Raw genomic sequence first — 15,265 nt, 5'->3', positions numbered from 1 at the left:
ACTTGTGAGACTGTGGCTGTGCACTCCCCAGGATTAAGCAGTGGGCAAACCACCCACTGAAAAGACTTGTGAGACTGTGGCTTTGCACTCCCTAGGATTAAGCAGTGGGCAAACCACCCACTGAAAAGACTTGTGAGACTGTGGCTTTGCACTCCCCAGGATAAAGCAGTGGGCAAACCACCCACTATAGAGACTTGTGAGACTGTGGCTTTGCACTTCCCAGGATGGTACAGTGGGCAAACCACCCACTGTAGAGACTTGAGAGACTGTGGCTTTGCACTCCCCAGGATACATCAATGGGCATGGAGCCCCCTCGTGGATCTGGCGTGGTGCTGTCATCCGGCTGAGGTGCCCCCCCTCCCTTCCCCCTGAGTTGCCTGTTGTATTTCGATCTGATGCCCCAGCAGTGTTCTCTCCGTTTTGCTCAGGTATCTGATGTGGGCTTCGCCCATGCATTTTGGGCCCAGTGGTCCACGGACATTGAATGGTGCATAACTGCACTACTAATCGTGATGTATATTTTGTTGAATGTGTATATATATCTGTATATATTAGCTTACTGTATTTTTATACATTACAATGGTTGCACTCATTTCCTTTTGTCTTTGCCTTATTCCGGGGGGGTTCAAAGACTTTACCAGAGATAGAATATCCTCTGCACCGGAAAATCGATGCAACACCTGCAAAAATCAACGCATCACCTGCAGAATTGACATAGCGCCCATCTCCCAGCTGGAAAATTACCACAGCACCTACCGAATCAATACAGTGCTTGTTTCATCCTCGCAGTGCGTTTTAGATTTTCAACGCACCGCATTAAGGAGCCAATGTTGCATACTCGGAAATCGACGCATCACCTCCGCCGTGCCAGAAAAATCATTGCATCGCTTTACTTTCTGACACATCACCTCTTGTGTGGCCCTCTGCGTCATTATTTTGGATGCATCACAGTTACTTTATGCTAAAAAGAGATATCTATTGTTTCTTATCGATTAAGACTTACCTAAACTTCCAAAAAGTGATATTTTGACTTGTACATATTGGATTCTTGTGATTTTGGTCTTGTTTTATTCAGATGAATGTTATCTATTTTTCCAAACTGGTGTGGAGTACTTTTTGTGTTTTTTTTCTTCACTGTGTTACTGTAGGAGTTGTTGCACAAATTCTTCACACATTGCCTTCTAAGTTAAGCCAGCCTGTTCTGTTCCAAGCTACCGGAGGGTGAGCAAAGGATAATTTGGATTGTGTTTTGACTTACCATGACTAGGATTGTGGTCCCAACTTGGATAGGGTGCATACCTCTGCCAGCTAGTGACCCAATTTCTAACATCCCTGAAATGGAATAAGCCCATGTGGCGTGGCACTTTGATATGTTCAATTATAATCAGTTTCTCTGGTGGTCCAGAAAGGCATAATTTTCAGGTTTGATCTGATTACCTTTTTTGACCTTTCAATTCAACTAGAACAGCGGTGGTTCGCAAATGCTGTTTAAACGGACAGTCCAATTTGGGGCATTGGAGGTCTGGTAGTATTACAGTTGGCTTGTGGTTGCTTTCACCCTGGATTTAACCTTCACGTCTTCTACAACACACCAAGATTCAACACTTATGAGAAAATAGTATATGAGGCTACTTTTGTTTCATGCTCTGAAGGTGATTCTTCTTGTGTGTCAGAACGGGTATAGCCATTTAACAAACAGACCACCTAATGCATTCATTGACAAGAATCAGGGCCCCTTCTGGCGGTTTCTTCCCCTGGTGTGTCTACTGCTGGCTTCATCCATGTATCATGTTCTTTAAATAACTCATCATTATACTTATTGTTGGACTTTTGGCCATACGCATGGTCATCCCTAGTCTTTTTGCCTCCTTCCTCCTGGTTTTTCTGACCTCTCGCTGTTGGCTCTAGGACTCTGAGCACTTTATCACTGCTGACCAGTGTTAAAGTGCAGGTGCTCTCCCATCTAAAGTTGGTATGATTGGCTTATACCTGATTGGCATATTTAATTTACCTATAAGTCCCTTGTACAGTGGTACCTCTATACCCAGGGCCTGTAAATTAAATACTACTAGTGGGCCTGCAGCGCTGCTTGCGCCACCCACTAAAGTAGACTTTCAAACCTGTCTCAGGCCTGCTAGCGCAGGGCCTGTGTGCGCAGTTTTCTGCCACAGGGACCTGGCTTCTAAATTTACTTGCCAGGCCCAGAACTCCCCTTTTACTACATGTAAGTCACCCCTAAAGTACGCCCTGTGGGCAGGGTGCCATGTATGTAGAAAGGCAGGACATGTGCCATATTGCATGCCCTGTCCTGGTAGTGACAAACAGCCTAACTTGGTGTCTCACTGCTGTGAGTGCTGCCTTCTCATAGGATTGCATTAGAAATGCCCTGCCTTATGTGTAGGGGTATTGTCTGATTTATGAGGGCTAGCGTAGGCGTGTTTGGTATGGTTGTGATGGTGATAATAAATACTGCTTACTGGTGTGGGTGTATTTTTTATTACTATCACAGAAATGCCACTTCTAGAAAGTGCGCATTTATCTGTGCTTATGATTCTGGTGTTTTGCAGCTTGACTCCAATCCACGTCTGGGCAGAGTGACAGTTGGGGCTTTGTGCATACTTTTCAGACAGCCTGTACACAGGGAGGGTGGAGGTGTCACTGAGGTGCATCTACATACTGAATAGTCTTCCTGGGCTGAGAGAAGGGAGAGGCGGGGCACACCTACATTTGTAAAGGCTGTGCCCTGGCCTCACACAATAGGGTCGTTAACCCCCCACTGATGTTTGGAGCCTGTGCTGAAAGGAGAGAGGGGGCACTCCCAGAACCAGTTGTAACTGGCTGGAACCTCCTCTCCCTACCACTGTAAAACACTGTAAGAACTGACTATAAGTACAGGGGAATTTTCCCCACAATTTGAACATTCTTGGAACTTGGAACTGGACACAGAACGCTGATGAATGGACTCACCAGGAAACCGCCATGGACTGCTGCTGCTGTGCTGACCTGTGACCTGCCTGGTCACTAGGAGGAACTGCCACCATCTGCACCCTTTGTGCTGGCCTGTAGCTGAGCCCACCAGCCCTGTGCTCCTTTTTGCTTAAGTTGTTCCCAGGGGCAGGGTGCTGTGGCCCCTGACCCCTGCACCGATCTCCTACAGCGTTGCTTTAGCGCTTAGGGAAAGCGCTCTTCCTTATAGCTGCTGCAGAGGATCACCGCCGCAACCGGGGCTGTTGAGGTGTCTTAGCGCTTTGAAAGCGCCTTTCTTGTGCCCAGGGAAATCACCGCCGCAGCCCAGGCTGCATGATTGTCTTAGCGCTGTGAAAAGCGCTTGATGGAAATCACCGCCGCAGCCCAGGCTGCCTAATTGTCCTAGCGCTATGAAAAGCGCTTGATGGAAGTTCACCGCCGCAGCCGGGTTCGTTGGTTGCCTCTGAGCGCGAGGAGCGCGCTCAGCTCTGTGCCCCCGGGGCACAGGAAGGATCACTTTGTTCGGAAATCGGAGCTGGCACGCTCCTAGCGTGCTCCCGGGGGACGCGCCCTTCTCAGGGCGCCCCCGGGGCACCAAGAGGCCCATCCCGGGCCGCAACGTCATCCGAGGGAGAGGCTGCGCCTCTCCCTCTCTAGCAGGAGTCCCGGAGGACTCGCCTGCTCTGCCAGGGCCGGGCGCAGCCTCACCGGAGGCTCGCCCTGGCCCCTGGCTCTCTGGTTGGCCCCCTCGCGGGCCAGGAGTCACGAATCTAGGGGTCTCCCTCCAAGAAAGGGCCACGGAGGCCCCGGGAGACCCCCGACGGTAGCGGGACCCCCGGAGGGGCCCGCCTTTGTACAAGGAGGGGGTGCGAGGCGCCCCCCCTCCCCTCTTTGACCATTGGGTGACCTGGGCCCCCCACAGGAGGGCCGGTGGAGGCCCGGGGGAGCCCCAGTGATCGCGGGCCCCAGGAGGGACCCCACAGCAATACCGAGGGGGTGCGTGCCGCCCCCCTCTTCCCCAAGGTTCCAAGGAGGCCCCCTCATTGCGCAGAGGAGCGCTGGGGGCCCCTTTCTTCTTTGTTTTAGGCACTGGAGGTGCCTTTTCATCATTTACAGGTACTTTTTAAAATGGACCAATATGATTATGAGTTAAAGTTCTTTCAACAGACTTTGCAATTCTGTTATATTACCTACCTGTTCTATGATGCTTTTACATATGTGTGCACATGTTCCTTTTATGGGCATGACTTGCTAATATGTTTCCCTAACTTGCCATAGGTTTTCTAATGTTCCTACTATGGGCGTTTTATGATATTCTTATGACAAGTGTTCTAATGTGATAACGTGTTTCCTGACTACTGCTTATGTTGCAGAATACTGAGTAACCTGTGTGTTATGTGTGACTACTGCTAGTTTGCAGAGTAACTAATGTGTAACGTTCTGACAACTGCTAAGGTAGCAGGATAGTACTGTTATGTGATGTTGGTCTAATAATTACGTTGTGTACAATACAGTGTATTTTTATATAATCTGGTGTTGTGTTTCCTTTGTGGTGGGGATATTGCGTCACATGTATGTGTGTGTTGTGCAAACGCTTTACGCATTGCCTCCGGGTTAAGCCTAACTGCTCGTGCCAAGCTACCAAGGGGGTGAGCAGGGGTTATCTTGGACGTGTAACTCCCTTGCCCTGACTAGAGTGGGTAAGTTCTGCCTGGCTGAGGTACATACCCTAGCCAACCAGAAACCCCATTTCTAACATTGGAAGTCAGCGGTGAGGATAGGACTTGCGCTTGCACAATACCATTGTGACTCATTATTTCACTACAAGGATTGCGTTTAGACCATCACATGTTTGGCTTCTCTTAACTTTCTCTCTTTGGTCATTTTTCCTGTTTTCAGTTCTCACGCTTGGGTATTGTGGTTGTCACAGTTGAGTTATTTGTACCTTTTCAAGATGGGGCTTACCTTTGATTTAGAGGACCTGCCGTTTTACACGCAGGGGGAATTAAAGGGGTTCTGTAGAGAGAGAGGGCTGCCTGTAGAAGGGGACCTCAGGAGATCTCTGAATTTCTTTGAAAGGTTTGTGACATTTACCCAGGGAGGGAGTGTGCGTAGGGGGTACCCAGAGGATCCTGAGTGTAGCGAGGGTTCCCAATGGGAGGGCTCCCAGACCTCATCCCTAGAGAGTGGTAGAGAGACTGATCAGGAGGGTGAGAATGACCGGTTGGGGACGCCAGTTGACAGGGAAGGCCCCAGTGATAGGGAGTCCCTTGCTGGGTCCAGTGTAAGAAGCAGGGCTACCTCTCATTCCTTGACGCCTGATGAGCTAAGAGATAGGCGGGAAGAGAGGGACCTGAAGTTGCAGTTAGCGCGCCTAGCTGTTGAGGAGAGAAGGGCTGAGGTAGAGAAGGCCTTAGTACAGGAGAGAATGGCAGAGGCAGAGAGGGCCTTTGCCAGAGAAAGACTCGCTCTAGAGCGCAGTCTGAAGGTTCTGGACTCACCAGCGCTGCAGGTGGAGTCCAGTGGTGGCAGCAATGTACAGTGCTGTAGCAAAGATGTTCCTCACATACCCATAGATCTGGTACCTAGGTTCCAAGAGGGGGGTGACATACGTCAGTGGTTAAAGGAATATGAGAGGGCTCTGGTAGAGCGCAGGATCCCTGAGAAGGATTGGGGAACTGGCCTAGGGAGTTTTATTCCTGAGGAGGGGAGGGATGCCCTACTGACTCTAGAAGAGAGTGACAGGGAGGGGTACTCCGCTGTGAAGAACGCACTGATTGTGAAGTATGGTTTTTCCCCTGAGGAATACAGAAAAAGGTTTAGGGGTGGTAAGAAACTGTCCCACCAGTCTTGGGAGGAGTTTGTGGAGGCTTGCTGCATTGCACTAGATGGATGGGTGAAGGGTAGCACAGTAAACAATTTTGAAGGGCTGTTTAATCTGATTCTCAGAGAGCACCTGTTTCGTTGTTGTTTTTCAGAGTTACGCCAACACTTGTCAGTGTGTGAGCTCTCTGACTCCAGGGAGCTTGCAAAGGAGGCAGACTTCTGGTTGCGTACCAGAGGGTCTGGTGTGACATTAGGGGGTGTTCCTGATGAGAGTGGTCTAGGTGTTTCCCAGCAAGGTGTGGTGGGAAAGGAATGGAGTGTCCCAGGTAGGTCCCAGTGGACTGGGATGGGTGAGGGACCCCATGTCCCGTCTCTGAGGAGAGGGAATGGGGCTGGGCTGAGGCCCAAGGTGCCCAAGATACCGTCCCAGGCCCCTGAAGGTTCCATGAGTGAACGCCAGGAGGTGAGCCTAACCTGTGCCGTAGGGCCAGCTGTTCAGAAGGATCCCATTTTGTCATTAGGACTTAGGCGGGTGGCTGGTGATAGCGTTCCGCCGGTCCTGGTGTCTGGTAGTCTCGCTCTACAGCGGAGGAGGCGGAAATCCAGACATAGGGTTGAGAGGGGGCTGCGGGCCCCAGTGGAGAACCTGGAGGGTCAGGGGTCAGCTCTGAGTGCAGAGCCCCCCAGGAATGACCTTGGTGAGACCATTTCTGGGCTGGGGGGAATCCAGACTCTGTCAGATGGGCAGAGGTCAGGAGACCTGCGCCAGCCAGACTCTTGTATGGCCCTTGGGGAAAGTGTTTCCCTTGTGGGGGGTAGGTGTGCCCCCCAGGAAGTCCTGGTGCGCCAGGCAATGATTCAACCGCAGGGTGGTGACTCTGGGTTGGATGATCAGGTTCAGGGGGTAAACTCTGACCTGATGGGGAGTACGTGTGCTCCCAAGGAAGTCCTGGTGCGCCAGGCAGTGGTTCAACCGCAGGGTAGTGACTCTGGGTTGGATTGCCAGATTCAGGGGGTAAGCTCTGATCTGGTAGGGGGTAGGTGTGCTCCCAAGGAAGTCCTGGTTCGCTGGGCAATGGTCCAGTCTAAGGGTGTCGTCCCTGGACTAGATAGACAGGTTCAGGGGGTAAACTCTGACCTGGTTGGGGGGGCGGTTAGTGCGCTCACCCCCCTGTGTGAAACTTCTGGTGGCTTCTCCCGAGGTGGGGAGATGCAGGACTCTGGAAGTGGGGGTCAGGGAGGGGGAAGCCCGCCCTGGACCCCGGTGCAACCCAAGGGTGTCGTCCCTAGGTTGGGTGGTCAGTCGCCAGGTAGTGATCCTGGGCTGGCGAGAAAGTTGTGCAGGGCTGCTGTACCCAGCACCCTGGCAAGTGTGGATTCTGGTGATACCCCTCCTAGGAGAGGAGGGCGGAATCCTAGAAGGAGGGGTAGAGGGAGGAGAGCCTCGCCTCTAGCCCCTGTAGAACCTATGGGTGCGGACCCTAGGTTGGTGGATCAGTGGCAGGGTAGAGCCCCTGAACTGATCGGAAAGGGAGTGGAGAAAGGTTGCTTTGCACCTGGGGCTACCGCCCCCCACTCATTATGGTTTCAGAGACCAGAGGCTCCTAGATGGCCTGGGGCCTGGTTCTGGCCATTGGCAGCTAGAGAATCCCCGTGGGTTGGTCTAGGCTGCCTGGGACGCATTGACAGAGAGATCCCAGTGGAGTCAGGAAGGCGTAGAACTGGAACATGCCCCTGCTGTTGTGGGCCTGGGTCCTTGTTCTATCGCCCCAATCAGGAAAGTACATCAAGGTATTGATTGTTCTCCCCTGGATTTTGGCTGGTAGGGGGTTGTGTTGGACTTTTGGCCATACGCATGGTCATCCCTAGTCTTTTTGCCTCCTTCCTCCTGGTTTTTCTGACCTCTCGCTGTTGGCTCTAGGACTCTGAGCACTTTATCACTGCTGACCAGTGTTAAAGTGCAGGTGCTCTCCCATCTAAAGTTGGTATGATTGGCTTATACCTGATTGGCATATTTAATTTACCTATAAGTCCCTTGTACAGTGGTACCTCTATACCCAGGGCCTGTAAATTAAATACTACTAGTGGGCCTGCAGCGCTGCTTGCGCCACCCACTAAAGTAGACTTTCAAACCTGTCTCAGGCCTGCTAGCGCAGGGCCTGTGTGCGCAGTTTTCTGCCACAGGGACCTGGCTTCTAAATTTACTTGCCAGGCCCAGAACTCCCCTTTTACTACATGTAAGTCACCCCTAAAGTACGCCCTGTGGGCAGGGTGCCATGTATGTAGAAAGGCAGGACATGTGCCATATTGCATGCCCTGTCCTGGTAGTGACAAACAGCCTAACTTGGTGTCTCACTGCTGTGAGTGCTGCCTTCTCATAGGATTGCATTAGAAATGCCCTGCCTTATGTGTAGGGGTATTGTCTGATTTATGAGGGCTAGCGTAGGCGTGTTTGGTATGGTTGTGATGGTGATAATAAATACTGCTTACTGGTGTGGGTGTATTTTTTATTACTATCACAGAAATGCCACTTCTAGAAAGTGCGCATTTATCTGTGCTTATGATTCTGGTGTTTTGCAGCTTGACTCCAATCCACGTCTGGGCAGAGTGACAGTTGGGGTTTTGTGCATACTTTTCAGACAGCCTGTACACAGGGAGGGTGGAGGTGTCACTGAGGTGCATCTACATACTGAATAGTCTTCCTGGGCTGAGAGAAGGGAGAGGCGGGGCACACCTACATTTGTAAAGGCTGTGCCCTGGCCTCACACAATAGGGTCGTTAACCCCCCACTGATGTTTGGAGCCTGTGCTGAAAGGAGAGAGGGGGCACTCCCAGAACCAGTTGTAACTGGCTGGAACCTCCTCTCCCTACCACTGTAAAACACTGTAAGAACTGACTATAAGTACAGGGGAATTTTCCCCACAATTTGAACATTCTTGGAACTGGACACAGAACGCTGATGAATGGACTCACCAGGAAACCGCCATGGACTGCTGCTGCTGTGCTGACCTGTGACCTGCCTGGTCACTAGGAGGAACTGCCACCATCTGCACCCTTTGTGCTGGCCTGTAGCTGAGCCCACCAGCCCTGTGCTCCTTTTTGCTTAAGTTGTTCCCAGGGGCAGGGTGCTGTGGCCCCTGACCCCTGCACCGATCTCCTACAGCGTTGCTTTAGCGCTTAGGGAAAGCGCTCTTCCTTATAGCTGCTGCAGAGGATCACCGCCGCAACCGGGGCTGTTGAGGTGTCTTAGCGCTTTGAAAGCGCCTTTCTTGTGCCCAGGGAAATCACCGCCGCAGCCCAGGCTGCATGATTGTCTTAGCGCTGTGAAAAGCGCTTGATGGAAATCACCGCCGCAGCCCAGGCTGCCTAATTGTCCTAGCGCTATGAAAAGCGCTTGATGGAAGTTCACCGCCGCAGCCGGGTTCGTTGGTTGCCTCTGAGCGCGAGGAGCGCGCTCAGCTCTGTGCCCCCGGGGCACAGGAAGGATCACTTTGTTCGGAAATCGGAGCTGGCACGCTCCTAGCGTGCTCCCGGGGGACGCGCCCTTCTCAGGGCGCCCCCGGGGCACCAAGAGGCCCATCCCGGGCCGCAACGTCATCCGAGGGAGAGGCTGCGCCTCTCCCTCTCTAGCAGGAGTCCCGGAGGACTCGCCTGCTCTGCCAGGGCCGGGCGCAGCCTCACCGGAGGCTCGCCCTGGCCCCTGGCTCTCTGGTTGGCCCCCTCGCGGGCCAGGAGTCACGAATCTAGGGGTCTCCCTCCAAGAAAGGGCCACGGAGGCCCCGGGAGACCCCCGACGGTAGCGGGACCCCCGGAGGGGCCCGCCTTTGTACAAGGAGGGGGTGCGAGGCGCCCCCCCTCCCCTCTTTGACCATTGGGTGACCTGGGCCCCCCACAGGAGGGCCGGTGGAGGCCCGGGGGAGCCCCAGTGATCGCGGGCCCCAGGAGGGACCCCACAGCAATACCGAGGGGGTGCGTGCCGCCCCCCTCTTCCCCAAGGTTCCAAGGAGGCCCCCTCATTGCGCAGAGGAGCGCTGGGGGCCCCTTTCTTCTTTGTTTTAGGCACTGGAGGTGCCTTTTCATCATTTACAGGTACTTTTTAAAATGGACCAATATGATTATGAGTTAAAGTTCTTTCAACAGACTTTGCAATTCTGTTATATTACCTACCTGTTCTATGATGCTTTTACATATGTGTGCACATGTTCCTTTTATGGGCATGACTTGCTAATATGTTTCCCTAACTTGCCATAGGTTTTCTAATGTTCCTACTATGGGCGTTTTATGATATTCTTATGACAAGTGTTCTAATGTGATAACGTGTTTCCTGACTACTGCTTATGTTGCAGAATACTGAGTAACCTGTGTGTTATGTGTGACTACTGCTAGTTTGCAGAGTAACTAATGTGTAACGTTCTGACAACTGCTAAGGTAGCAGGATAGTACTGTTATGTGATGTTGGTCTAATAATTACGTTGTGTACAATACAGTGTATTTTTATATAATCTGGTGTTGTGTTTCCTTTGTGGTGGGGATATTGCGTCACATGTATGTGTGTGTTGTGCAAACGCTTTACGCATTGCCTCCGGGTTAAGCCTAACTGCTCGTGCCAAGCTACCAAGGGGGTGAGCAGGGGTTATCTTGGACGTGTAACTCCCTTGCCCTGACTAGAGTGGGTAAGTTCTGCCTGGCTGAGGTACATACCCTAGCCAACCAGAAACCCCATTTCTAACACTTATCTTATCGAAGAGTGACATTTGCTTCATGCATACTGTGAGAAAATGTATGTCAACAGTAGGGAGAGTCAGCCTTAGTTTTGACCTTAGCACTGTGGGATCGTGAGCCTCCTGTCAAGAAGCACTGCATTGTGTGGAAATGGCTGGACTGTTAAGGTATCTTCCTGATAGTCAGTTATATGGCAGAATCTTCATCTTGCTGGAGATAGCTCCAAACAACTTCACCAAGTGGGTATCTCAATAGGACCTTTTCATCACATAAAAGATGTGTATTGTTGCTATTAATGTTCATTAGAGTTTCCACAAAGAGGTTCACTTGGAGACACATTCCCTCTGCAATGGGACGCAGGTCTCCTGTATCCCTTCTCACTGCTGCTTCTCCTGTCCTTAATTCTGAAGAACTGAGCTCAGATCATCCTCATTATGTCCAGATCAGGCATGGTGACAATATTCTTCTTATCTATTGATCATGAGCATTTGCCCTCTGATTTAGTTTCCGCTTTGGGAGGACCTCCTCTATCAGCAACTACGGAGGGTCCAACGCCCAAATCTGCAAAAGGTGCAGTGAAAATGCTTGCAATAAGTCTAACCACTGGCAATCACTTGGGCTGTCATTCCAACCCATTTTTCTTTTGTCCACCATGCCCCCTCAGATTGCAACCAACGTTATGCAATTAGTATTGATCCTTCTCCTTTGGGAACAGTCCAGCCCGAACTGCGAAGCAAGGTCCTCTTTGAACCAAAACACAAGCAACCAAAGACTGGTTGCACCCTGATTGGGCTCTACAGTTGGGTTGTAGATTGGTGCCAGTGGCACAGGGAACGAGGAGCCCACCTCTGGGCATGCCCTTAGTGACTTACAGTGGTACATGAAACACATAAAAGGTGATGGGAGTCGATCCACATCGCTCTCCAGCCCATTGTTCTTTTGCCCACCAAGATTGCCCACTTCAGATTACACCCAGCTATATGCAAATCAGTCTTCGTCCTGCTCCAGCGGCCACAGTCCACCCCTAACTGCCAAGCTAGTTCCCCTCTGAACCGGAACATAAGCAACCCAAAGCCTCGTTTCGCCCTGAAAGGGGCTCTTCAGTCGGTGTAGCTTGGTTTCAGTGCCACTGTGAGCAAGAGACCCATGTCTGGGCATACCGTTGACCACTTAGGGTGGTACATCAAACACACAGAAGGTGATGGGAGGAGGCTTGCAATAACTCTAACCACAGGCAATCGCTCAAGTTATCATTTCAACCCGTCGTTCTGTTGCCCACCATGTCACCTAAAGTTACATCCAGCTACATGTGTATCAGTCTTTGTCCTGTTCGAGTGGGAACAGTCCAGTCCGAACTGCCAAAGCAGATCATCTCTGAACCAGAGCACAAGCAACCCAATACTAGTTTCTCCCTGATTAAGGCTTTTCAGTCGGGTGTAGCTTGGTTCCAGTGGCACAGTCGGCAAGGGACCCAGGTATGGGCATACCCTTGGCCACGTAAGGCAGAACATCAAACACACAAATGTTGATGGGAGGATGCTTGCGATAAGTGTAACTACTGGCAATCGCTCAGAGGTAGCATTCCAACCTGTTGTTCTTTTGCTCTTCGTGCCGCCTCTGATTACAATCAGCTATATGCTAATCAGTCTTGGTCCTGATCCAAATGGAGCAGTCCAGCCCGAACTGCCAAGCCAGGTCGTCTTTGAAGCAGTACACAAGCAAACCAAGACCAGTTTCGCCCTCACTGGGGCTCATCAGTCAGGTGTAGCTTAGTTCCAGAGGCACAGGGAGCAAGGGACCCCCATCTGGGGACACACCCTTGGCCACGTATTGCAGTACTCCAGACACACGAAAGGTGTTTGTCCTACACCCAAATTGCCACGTCCTACACTTAAATGGGAGAGATTGAGCAGTACCAACGGAGCCAATCTGCCTATCTTTTGAGATAGTGGATATTATTTGTTAAGACAGGTGTCCTCTCCCTAATCCATTTATTCTGGTTTCTGGTCAAACTGTGTGGCCTGGTGTAGAAAATGTCAAGTTGACCCTCTGCAAACCAAATTGCCAGAAGTTTTGTTGTTTATTTGATCTTTGGCCCAAAAGGCGTGACCCACATAATGTTATTTGTCAGCCCTTTCTGCCTTTGTTCTTTTTCCTGACCAACCTTTACCATTCAAATCACCTACTGTGATGCATTTTTTTAAATAACTTGCCTACATCTTCCAATACAACTATTAGGACCTTAATTTGCTCCTAACCTTTAAAATGTACATGCCCTTCAAGCCCATGCACAGTTGTTGTCGGTTGCTGGCTATTAAAACAGTGTTCTTTATTGTAATTACTTCTGCATGCCACATCAGTGAGTTACAGGTGGTGTCTGTACTCCCCCCATACACGGCCAGAAACAGTGTTAGTGAAGGTAAGTAACTTGTTCTACTAAGCTTGTGGAGCAGCCTACGTTTAGAGCAGTTGGTTGTACCTTGGATCTTTTGTTCTATTCAGATACCGTAATGATGATGATGATGGTGTGTTCTCATACTACCTTTTTCATTTAAGAAGTGATGTTTCTTTGCATTGAGGGGATATTTCATGTTCTTTGAGGGAGGCAGAAAGATCCCAAAGAAAACCACCTTTTATATATGCTTTGAACCAAATAACTTTGTTATAAGGTAGGCGTTTTTAAACTAAAAATACTTTTCAGTTTAAAAAATCAACACAAATCAACATAATGCAATTTTCAGAGTCCTCAAAATAAACCCATGGGAGGAAAACAGAATGCAGTTTTGCAGGTAAGTACTCGACTTACAGATCCAATTTTGGGGGTTTTAGGTCAACTCCAGGCAAGGTTCAAATCAAGTAACAAGAGTGCACCCACCATAGCACAGGTCAGGCCGGGTGCAGAGGTCAAATTCTGAGTCGGGCCAAATGTTAACTAATGGAGACTAGGGGTGAATGAAGACACACTGCTCACAGGTGAGTAAAGTGGTGTCAGAGGTTGGTCTCCTGGGGTTGAGGTGAGCAACGAGGGGAGCCACAAGGCAGCACCAAACATACACCCTCAGTGGCACAAGGGTGGCCAGGTGCAGAGTGCCAACACAGCATTGGGCATCCAAAGTTAACCAATGGAGACTTGGGGTGACCAAAGATGCGCTGCTCACAGGTGAGTAAAGCAGTGTCAGGGCTTGATTTCCTAGGGTTGAGGCAAGTACCAAGGTAGGGAGGGGGCACAAGGCAGCACCTAACTTACACCCTCAGCGGCACAGGAGCATCTGGGTGCAGAGTGCCATCACAGTGTCAGGTGCCTATTGACTTAAGGCTGTCTGCTAGGGTTAGGGGGTTGTATGAAGAAAACCCACAGCTGCCCAGGTACGTTCGGCTGTTGAAAGACTCAGGGACACCATCGGTCCAGCTCCCTCAGGTCTAGGGGCTCCAAATGTAGGGGTGTTCTTTAACATCGGAAAACAGCTTACTGGGCGGTCGCAGTCAGGGGGAGTCTTCGGATTGAGGCTTCAAGCTTCGAGGCAGAGTCCGGCAGGTATCAGCCCACGATGGACTTGGGCTCAGAACCGCTGGGGAACCTTCTCAGGACCGGTGGGCCACTCGGGCTCTGGCCGAGGGCTTCGGGTGCAGAGGTGGGTCCGAGTGCGGTTTTGCAGTTCCTCAGGGCAGAAATCTTTTTCTTTAAAGTTGGTTTCTTCTGGACAGGTCTGCTGTCCACAACAGATCTTTGTCTTTGTTGAAGGCAGCCAGTCCTGCAAGGACTTTGGAGATCATTGGGCTGCAGGACGGGTCGTCTTTGGAAGCAGAATCGTTGAGGTCTGCAGACAGGCCGGTAGGGCTGGGGCCAAGTCAGTTGGTGTCTGCAGTCTTCTCTTCTGGTGCAACGCTGTAGTGTTCGGCTCTTCTTAGTTTGTCAGGAATCTGAGTTCTAGGGTTCAGGGGTGCTACCTAAATACTGAATTTTTGGGCGTTACAGGGGTGCCAGGTGGTAGCCAATGGACTATTCACCTTTAGGCTGACTACACCCTTCTTATGACCACTTCCTTTGAGAAGTGGGCATATCCCTAACCCTACTGGCCTAATTCCTTCCAAACAAGATGGACGAATTAAAAAATTAGTGTCCAATTCGGCTTGTCCACCTTAGGCTTGGGACTGGCATGAAGTGGGCACTCCTCCTAATTTAACTAATTTTTCTGCAAGTCCTGCTGCCAAAAGTGGGGTCAGGAACTCAGGGCTGGCCTTCTGTACCATTTGGGGCGGCCTGGGTCGCATTTCAAAGGCAGCAAGGCCTTTAAAGCTCTCCTCCCTGGAATGTCCTTCATGCCTGTTAAATGAGGTAACACCTCTACCCAGTGCAGGCTTTTGTCTCTGGGCCTAGAGAGCACTGACTCTCGCACCATTGGGGTCCAGAAACGTACCTGTGGTAGCTGAACTGGTCCGGACCAGTCAGTCAACACACTAGTAGCTGGTAGGTTTTCAGGGGGCACCTCTAAGGTGCCCTTTGTGTGCATTTATTAATACATCCATCACTGGAACCTAGGAGGATTCCTACATTACAATTGTGGTCCTGTCACACTCCATAAGCAGAAATGGACACTTTTGTAAATTGAAAAGCATAACCCGCTTTTCTAATGGTACCTCCTCCATTCATAAAAATGTGATAAATACAGAGGCTGCTAGGTATCCTATTGACCCTGCCGTCTCTGAAAGCTGGTACATTTGGGTACAAGCAGTGCTCAACAGTGCATCA

The 15,265-nt window shown here is 50.7% G+C and overlaps 1 protein-coding gene across 4 annotated transcripts in view; it reads left to right on the top strand.

Annotated features, from left to right (window-relative positions):
- YTHDC2 (YTH N6-methyladenosine RNA binding protein C2) overlaps positions 1–15,265 on the top strand; it is a 999,369-nt gene that overhangs the window by 165,460 nt on the left and 818,644 nt on the right. The gene's annotated exons all lie outside the window — the stretch shown is intronic.

The sequence above is a fragment of the Pleurodeles waltl genome, chromosome 1_1, assembly GCF_031143425.1.
Source record: "Pleurodeles waltl isolate 20211129_DDA chromosome 1_1, aPleWal1.hap1.20221129, whole genome shotgun sequence".
Taxonomy (NCBI): Eukaryota; Metazoa; Chordata; class Amphibia; order Caudata; family Salamandridae; genus Pleurodeles; species Pleurodeles waltl.
The sequence above is the reverse complement of the archived record's forward strand: the minus strand, read 5'-3'. Positions and strand labels throughout refer to the sequence as shown.